Genomic DNA, 9,230 nt, shown 5'->3' with positions numbered 1-9,230 from the left:
ATAGGTATCTTCCTGCTTTTCTTGTGTAGAATTGAGGTAGCTGTAGAGCCTCTGTAGATATTTTCCAAGGTATTTACGTAAGCGTTCTGTACTCCTTGATTACGTAATGCCGCTATGACTGTTGGTATCTCTACTGAATCAAATGCCTTTTCGTAGCCTATGAAAGCCATATAAAGAGGCTTACTATACTCTGTGGATTTCTCGATAACCTGATTAATGACCATGGATGTGATCCATTGTACAGTATCCCTTTCTGAAGCCAGCCTGTTCCCTTGCTTGGCTAAAGTCCAGTGTTGCCCTTATTCTATTGGAGATTATTTTGGTAAATATTTTATGTCATACTGGGAGTAAGCTAATAGGCCTATAATTTTTCAATTATTTAACGTCTCCCTTTTTGTGGATTAGTATAATGTTTGCAATTTTCCAGTTTTCTGGGACCGTTGCAGTCGATAGACACTTCGTATAAAGAGCCCCCCGTTTTCCAAGCATTATGTCTCCTCATCTTTAATTAAATTGACTGTTCCATTTTCTCCTGCCGCACTTCCTCGTTTCATGTATTGCAAGGCCCTTCTGACATCATCGCCAGTTATAGGAGGCGTTCCTGTATCCTGTTCATTACTGTTTCTAATTGAGGTATTCTGACTCCTCTTGGTACTGTACAGGTCAGTATAAAATTCTTCCGCTGCTTTTACTATATCTTCGAGATTGCTGATGATATTACCCCGCTAATCTTTTAGTGCATACATCTTGGTTTGTCCTATGCCAAGCTTCTTCCCCGCTGATTTGAGGCGGCGTCATTTTTACGACATTTTCAGTCTTTCTCACGTTATAGTTCCGAATACCACTTATTTTCGCCTTGTTGATCAGTTTTGACAGTTCCGCGAATTCTATCTTATCTCTTATTTGTTTATGAGGTCCTTCATTACTTGGGAGAGCCTGCCTACTGGTTGCCTTTGTGCCTTTCCTCCCACTTCACTTGCTGCCTCTGAAGCCAACCTAGTTACGTTTCATTCATTAGCTCTATGTCATCATCACCTCTCTGTTCTAAGGCTGCCTATTCTTTTTGCAAGTACCAGCCTGAATTTGTCTGCTTTTACCCTTACTGCCTCTAGGTTGAGCTGTTTCTTCTTGACCAATTTTGCTCTTTCTCTTTTCAAATTGAGATGGATCCTAGCCCTCACTAACCTATGATCACTGCACTTTGCCCTACTTATCACTTCTACATCCTGCACTATGCTGGGATCAGCAGAAAGTATGAAGTCCATTTAATTTCTTGTTTCACCATTAGGGCTTTTCAAGGTCCACTTCCTGTTGCGACGCTTCCTGAAAAAGGTGTTCATTATTCGAAGCTCATACCTTTGTGCGAATTCTACCAGCATCTCTCCCCTAGCGTTCCTAGAATCGACGCCGTAGTTGCCAATTACTTGTTCACCAGCCTGCTTTTTCCCCACCTTTGCATTAAAGTCGCCCATTACTACAGTATACTGAGTTTGCACTTTTGTCATCGCTAATTCAACATCTTCATAAAACTGATCTACTTCCTCATCATCGTCACTGGATGTTAGAGCGTAGGCTTGTACAACCTTTAATCTACACCTCTTATTAAGTTTGGTTACGACTACCGCTACCCTCTCATTAATGCTGTAGAATTCGTCAATGTTGCCCGCTATGTCCTTATGGATTAGGAATCCTACCCCGTATTGCTTCTTATCTAGGAGACCTCTATAACAGAGGACATGTCCGTTATTCAGCAATGTATAAGCCTCACCAGTTCTTCTAATCTCACTTAGGCCGATGATGTCCCAAACAATGTCTGATAGTTCCTCTAAGAGGCCTGCTGAGCCAGCCTCACTCGAGAGGGTTCGGGTGTTAAACGATACAAGGGTCAGTTTCCATTGGCGGCCTGTCCGGACCCAGAGATTCTTAGCACCCTCTGCTGCGTTACAGGTCTGACCGCTGCCTTGGTCAGGAGCTCCGCACCAGCGCTATTTATCTAGGGAAGCCAGCGCTCTAGTAATGGAACTTCAAGCCATCCACGACGCTGTGCGAGATGCGACATCTAACCTGCCTACCATCAAGCAACTAGATATCTTCACTGATTCTTTAGCGGCTATTCAGGAACTCAAGAAGGTTGATAAGGCGATGGAAATCTGCGAGACAATACACACTATGAATAGTAAAACAGCTACTTGCGTCAAGGTACACTGGATTCAAGGCCATTCAGCGAACCCTAACAACATTGCTGCAGACCAGCAGCCACACTGCCTTCCTAATCTTGATCTTCCGCCTATTCCCCTCCCACCTCAACCTCTTAACTCCCTCCGAGCCCGTAAAAATTTTCTCCGGCAGGACACACGCGCTCTTATCCCACCGTGCGTCTGCTCCCTCCCCCTTCACCTTACTAGGGCGGAGGAAGTTGTGCTTAGGAGGCTTCGGGCCGGGGTGGCCCTTAAACCGGCTGTTATCTCAAGGTGGAACTGGTCGCATTTACCACTGGGTGCTACGTGTCCATACTGCTCCGTTCCTGTGATGGAAGCAGATACATACCACCTAATATGGACATGTACTGGTTTAAAATTGGAACGCTCGCGTCTCCTACTGGAAGCCGGCCTCCGCTACAGTGTGACAACCAGCTATGACCGCTGGACACACAACAGATTCCACAAAACACTGCTTCAATTCATACACAACACAGGCCTCACAGCACACATAAATACACATATACGCACCAAGAATCTTGCCCTAAGGGCAAGTCTTTATCGCAATAAAAAAAAAAAAAAAGCTGCTTGGGACTGACGAGGGACATCGGGTAACTGAGTGAGCCATGTGGGAGGGGGTGGCCGAATACTGCACCAGGGAGGCCAATTCCTGTACTGGTGAGGGAGTGTCTTGTTGAAGCTTTGTGGGCCTTCCTAATTTGGTTGTGCCTGGATTAGTATAGCCCCACTCGCTCTCGGCATCTTTTGCCGGTGACAGGCGTCACTCCAAGCCTGCAGAATGTTGCAGGCTTGGAGGCTGCAACATGTTGCAACAGCTGTTGCAGGCTTGCAAGCCAGGATCAGTATATGTCCTGCGAAACGCAGATGGAAAAAAAGTCATGTAAACTTCCTGCTTGCCGCTTCAAACAAATGAAACTTATCGGCCCCATCCGGTGCCCTGTGCTCATACTGACGGAAAGTATTCTTATTAAAAAAAAAAAAAAAAAAGCTGCCAGTGCAACATTCTATTCATGTCTCCGTCTTCCTCGCGTAACAGAACGCGGAGTAATTGGCACGGGTTCTTTTATTGCGGTCAGCACTCGGGCACCAGAAGTAGCTTTAGGTAGCTATTATATATGCTGATCTTTCGCCCGTAAGCCGCGTGAAACTTTTTGTCCAGTCCGTGCTTAACAACAACAAAACTCAGTGCCCTTCCACTCTGTGAAGAAGGGCGCCCAGCGAAGCTGTGTATATGTGGGCCCCTAATTGCGAACTGCACCTCCGCCGCGGGTCGGCCCGGCATTGCACTATCTTCGGGATGTTTTGCTACACGCGCACACGATAGTGGGGAAAGTAGCCCTTAAGAGCTTCGCTGCGAAAAAAGAAAAAAAGGCGGCGCAGTAGTTTATTTGGTGGCTGCATAATGGATATGACATTGCAGTGCTAAACTAGAGCTCGCGGGTTCAACCATGTCGCGGAATTCTATGGGAAGGAAATGGAAAAAGACTCGTGTACTTCTGTTTAAGTACACATTAAAGAACCTCAGGGGGTGAGAATTGAACAGGATGCCTCATAATCATATTGCCACACGTAAAACTCTAGAATTTGCTTAGTAAAAAAAGGCAAGAAAAAAAAGAACGCAGTTGCGCCCTTCAGCTTTTTTCTGGGAGTGTAAACGAAAGAAGTTATTCTCGAGTCTGATTTCTGAGAAAATCAGGTTACGCTTATCTTATATTTCATGCCTAAATATAATGCCGTTCCCGACTTTACGTCAGCTCAGCTAAGCAGTTTCTGTATTATAAACGGCTGCTTTCAGTTATCCGGTGCACTGTCGGAAGGACAATAATAAAGCATTTAAAGGAACGGCATGCCTCACATAGACGTAGAGATATTTGCAGATCTGCTGTGTTCGTTGAAGAAGATAAGTGCGCTACCACAATGGGCACCCAGTTTTAATTGGTTGCAGTTTTGTAGACATGGTGACACTGTAAAAAAAATATGTTTTCCTTGCCTGAATCAAGTTTGCAGATTTACAGGCTGTCCGAAAACGGGGCGTTTGTACTGAATGACAGCTAGGAACTTGTTCAGCAGAACCGATTAGCACCCGTGCAAAAATTCTATCAGGAACTGGTGCACCTCTGCTCTACAGCCACGAGTCCCCAGCAGCGCAATCATTCGGAATAAGAGTCCTCACTTGCATCGGCCCCTCATCTTCGAGATTTCAAAAGTGCTGTTATTCGTTACATTCGAACGCAACCAGCTATTCAATATTTTTTAATAGTAAATTCTGAAGTCGAATACGATCTGAACAGCAAATACCATTCGATTAGACTATATGTTTCTACTTCATTTCGCCTGCTGGCACGTTGAAGGAGATCGCCAGACGAGCCCCAGAGATTACATTCGTAAAGACTTCGCGGTCTCCCCGACTCAGTGAATACACAGACAGTGTCTTTTCTCTAACACCGTTGTTCATATTAACGTCCAATAATTGGCTTGAGTCCTTTTCTCGGAAAGTCGATTGATTCACCTGAGGCTGGTGCAGCTTTTAAAAGAAACACTCTTATTCCGGTCGGGAGTTCTCACTTTTTTTAGCCAGTGAATTTAGAGTATTTGATAATTTTTGTCTTGAATATATGCTGTGGATATACACGTCCATGATGATGATGATGTGTGGTGTTTTGTGGCGCAAGGGCCAGGTTTGGCCAAAGAGCGCCATGACAGGTGGTAGTGTTAATGATGTATTATGGCAGATGTGACTTGGCTGTAAAGTGGCCTAAAAATAGTCGCTGTAAATGCGTAAAATCTATGTACTATAAAATTATGGCGATGACTAATGACGAACACTATGAACATTAAAATCCATCGTAAAAGAATGATGCATTGTTTAAAATATGCGAGATGTTAAATTGCTTACAGCACAACTGCCTCGCCAGAGCCCTTGAACAACAAGGGCCTAGAGGCATGTGCTATTCAAAATAATTATCGCAGCGGCATCCTCTGGAGAGAGAAAGCGCTACGAACGTGTGGGGCTAATAACATGCAACACAACATCTTTCAAAAAACCTAGGACGGCGTTGCTATCAAAGAGTGGTTCTGGACCAAGTAGCATAACAGGATGAAGGGGGATGTGGGGCCGGTATGCTAAGAGAAAATGTTTTTTTCTTTCGGATTCGGCTTCCCGACACTCCAGTAGGACGTGGAGGACGGTCAGCCTCTCCCCGCATCTACCACAGGTTGGAGGCTCGTTTCCCGTGAGTAAAAAGTTATGTGTGCCAAAAATGTGCCCTATTCTTAGACGGCAGAATAGGACATCTGTACGGCGGGATTTTGTTACAGGAGGCCAAAAACCTAATTGTGGCTTTATTACATGCACTTTATTATTTATTTCTTCGTCCCACATGTGTTGCCAATGCTTTCGTAGTTTCCTTCTTAAGAAAGGCTTCAGGTCTTTGACAGGGACCGAAGCAGTAGAATTAACTGCATGAGATGAAGTTGATGTGGCCATCTGGTCGGCTAGAATGTTTCCCTCGATGCCCCTGTGTCCAGGCACCCAGCATATAATCAAATGTTGGTTAGATATATATGCTTTACACAGTGCGGAATAGAGTTCATTAAATACTGGATTTTTGTGATTACAGAAAGACATCAAGGCCTTCACAACACTGAGGGAGTCTGTATATATAACTGATTTCTGGAGTTGTGATTTATTTATATGCTTTACGGCCGACAGCAGTGCGTAGGCCTCAGCCGTAAAGATACTAGTTTCCAGATGCAGTACGTCGGATTCCGAGAAGGATGGACCGACGGCTGCATAGGACACCCCGTCGTGTGACTTCGATGCGTCTGTGTAGAACTCCGTGCAGGAGTATTTGTGCTGGAGTTCCCGGAAATGCATTTGAAATTCAACCTCTGGAGCGTGTTTTGTGACTTTCATGAAAGATATATCGCATTGTATCAGCTGCCACTCCCAAGGAGGTAGCAGCTTGGCTGGATGCATTAGGCAAAGGTCGAGGAGTGGGACATGCATTTCATGACTAAGGTCCCTCACACGCAGCGAGAAAGGCTGTCTTACGGAGGGACGATTATGAAAGAGTGTAGCATATGTCAAATCATTAACGGTAGTATAACACGGATGCTGAGGATTAGAGTGGACTTTCAGAAAATATGTTTGGCTGATGTATGTTCTCTGGAGATGAAGTGACCACTCGTTCGATTCGGCGTATAAACTTTCAACAGGACTTGTCCTGAAAGCGCCGGTGGCTAAACGGATACCTAGATGGTGAATAGGATCTAGCATTTTTAGCGCACTCGGGGCGGCAGAGTGATAAATCACGGCACCATAGTCTAGGCGTGAACGAATGAGGCTTTTATAGAGTTTCAATAAAGACATCCTGTCACTACCCTATGTACTCTGGGATAGGAGTTTCATTATGTTCATCGTTTTTAGACATTCTTCTTTAAGATGTTTAATGTGGGGGACGAAAGTGAGTCTGTAGTCAAGTATGACACCTAGAAATTTGTGTTCTTTGTTTACAGGTATTTGTTGTCCACCCAGTTCTAAGCAAGGGTCTGGGATCATTCCTCTCTTTCTTGTAAAAAGAACGCAAGTGCTTTTGTTAGGATTGATCTTAAATCCATTCCTGTCTACCCACATTGAGACTTTGTTCAGGCCATGCTGTACCTGTCTCTCGCACACTGCGAGGTTACAGGATTTGAAAGCTATCTGAATGTCGTCCACGTAGACAGAGTAAAAGATGGCCTGAGGTAATGAAGCGCGAAGCGTGTTCATCTTCACGATGAAGAGTGTGCAGCTGAGCACGCCTCCTTGGGGTACACCCGTTTCTTGCGTAAAAGGACGTGAGAGTGCATTGCCTACTTTTACCCGGAACGTACGATTTGACAGATAGCTTTCCATTATGTTAAGCATATTACCGTGGATGCCCATTTCTGACAGGTCTCTTAAGATTCCGTAACGCCACGTTGTGTCATAGGCCTTTTCCATATCGAGAAATATCGATAGGAAGAACTGTTTATGTATGAATGCCTCCCGAATATTTGCTTCAACACGTACGAGATGATCGGTTGTGGACCGCCCTTCTCGAAAGCCGCATTGATAAGGATCAAGCATTTTGCTCATTTCAAGGAAATGGATCAGTCGCCGATTAATCATTTTTTCAAATACCTTACAAAGGCAACTTGTGAGGGCTATCGGGCGGTAACTTGCCGCTGAGGAAGGGTCTTTGCCTTGTTTCAAAACAGGGACCACAATAGCTTCCTTCCATGCGGTTGGAAGGTACCCTGCATCCCAGATGGTGTTGAAAAGTGTGAGTAGTGTAACTTGCGTGTCATCGTGTAAGTTTTTGAGCATTTCATACATGATTCTGTCAGATCCGGGTGCAGAGCTCTTGCATGAGCTCAAGGCAGCTTTCAACTCAGCAATACTGAATGGGCAGTTGTAGGATTCACTCTGTGGACATTTTCTTTTGAGTGGCTTACATTCTTCTATTTGCTTATATTTCAGGAAGGATTTCGAATAATGTTTTGAACTTGACACACTCTCAAAGTGCTCCCCAAGTGAGTCTGCCTGATGTTGCAGCGTATCACCCTGTGTGTTTACCAGAGGGAGTGAATATGTTTGTCTCCCTCTAATTCTATTTACGCGGTTCCAGACTTTCGCCTCATCTGTAAACGAGTTGATGTTCGATAAAAACTTTTGCCAACTCTCTCTTCTGGCCTGTCGGCGGGTTCTCCTGCCTTGAGACTTAACTTTCTTAAAGTTAACAAGATTCTCTGCAGTGGGCGAAGCGCGTAGCAACCCCCACGCTTTGTTTTGATTCCTACGTGCGACTCTACATTCATCGTTCCACCACGGGACATGCCGTTTGCATGCCGAGCCACTTACTTCACGTTTGCATTTAGATGCGGCATCTATAATAAAAGCTGTAAGGTAATCCACAGCAGCATCAATTTGTAACGAGGACATGTCATCCCATGATATGGTAGTTATGGTTCGGAATTTCTCCCAGTCGGCTGTGTCAACCTGCCACCTAGGAGCCTGTGGTAGATATTCATTTTCTTTAAGTGTTCTTAATAGTATGGGGAAGTGGTCGCTTCCGTAAGGATTGTTCGCAACTTCCCACTCCAGTTCAGGCAGTATAGACGGGGAAACTATGCTGAGATCAATCGAAGAAAAGGTATTATTTGCAAGACAGTAATAAGTGGGTTTCTTCTTATTCAAAAGGCACGCACCAGAAGAAAAAAGGAACTGTTCAACAAGACGACCTCGCGCATCTATACGACAGTCACCCCACAACGAGCTGTGTGCATTGAGATCGCCAAGAACAACATAAGGTTCTGGCAATTCGTCTATAAATGACTGGAATTCATGTTTGTTTAATTTGTAGTTTGGGGGTACGTAAAGCGAGCTAATGGTGATGAGTTTGTTTAGGAGGACAGCTCGAACTGCCACTGCTTCAAGAGGCGTTTGGAGCTGTAGATGTTGACACGCAATGCTTTTGTGGATAACTATAGCAACACCTCCCGATGATGCGATAGCATCATCGCGATCTTTGCGAAAAGTTGTATACTGTCGGAGAAAGTTTGTGTGTTTTGATTTTAGGTGTGTTTCCTGTAAACACAGCACTTTTGGATTGTGTTTGTGTATGAGTTCTTGTACGTCATCCAGGTTTCTAAGAAGACCTCTGACGTTCCATTGAATAATTTGTGTATCCATATTTAGAGTAAATTGGTGCTGTGTGTACGGAAACGGAAAGATGCCTTAGATTACAGAGCCCTTTCGAGGCCCTGTAATAGGTGTTTTGTTCTTTTTGAAGCGTTCGAGCGATTCTCGACGCTCCTTAGGCGTTTGGTGCGCCTTGTGGACAGGTGTAGTGTCCATTGCCTCGTGTGAGGCGCCGGACAAGTGCTCTTGCGAGCGAGAGGTTTTCAGAGGGAGTCCCGCCTTGGAGGGCAAGACCCCTGCGCCCACCAGCCCGGAGGTCGATGGGGCTCCCAGAGGGATTTGGCTGC

Source organism: Dermacentor andersoni, chromosome 10, assembly GCF_023375885.2.
Source record: "Dermacentor andersoni chromosome 10, qqDerAnde1_hic_scaffold, whole genome shotgun sequence".
NCBI classification, from domain to species: domain Eukaryota; kingdom Metazoa; phylum Arthropoda; class Arachnida; order Ixodida; family Ixodidae; genus Dermacentor; species Dermacentor andersoni.
The sequence above is the reverse complement of the archived record's forward strand: the minus strand, read 5'-3'. Positions refer to the sequence as shown.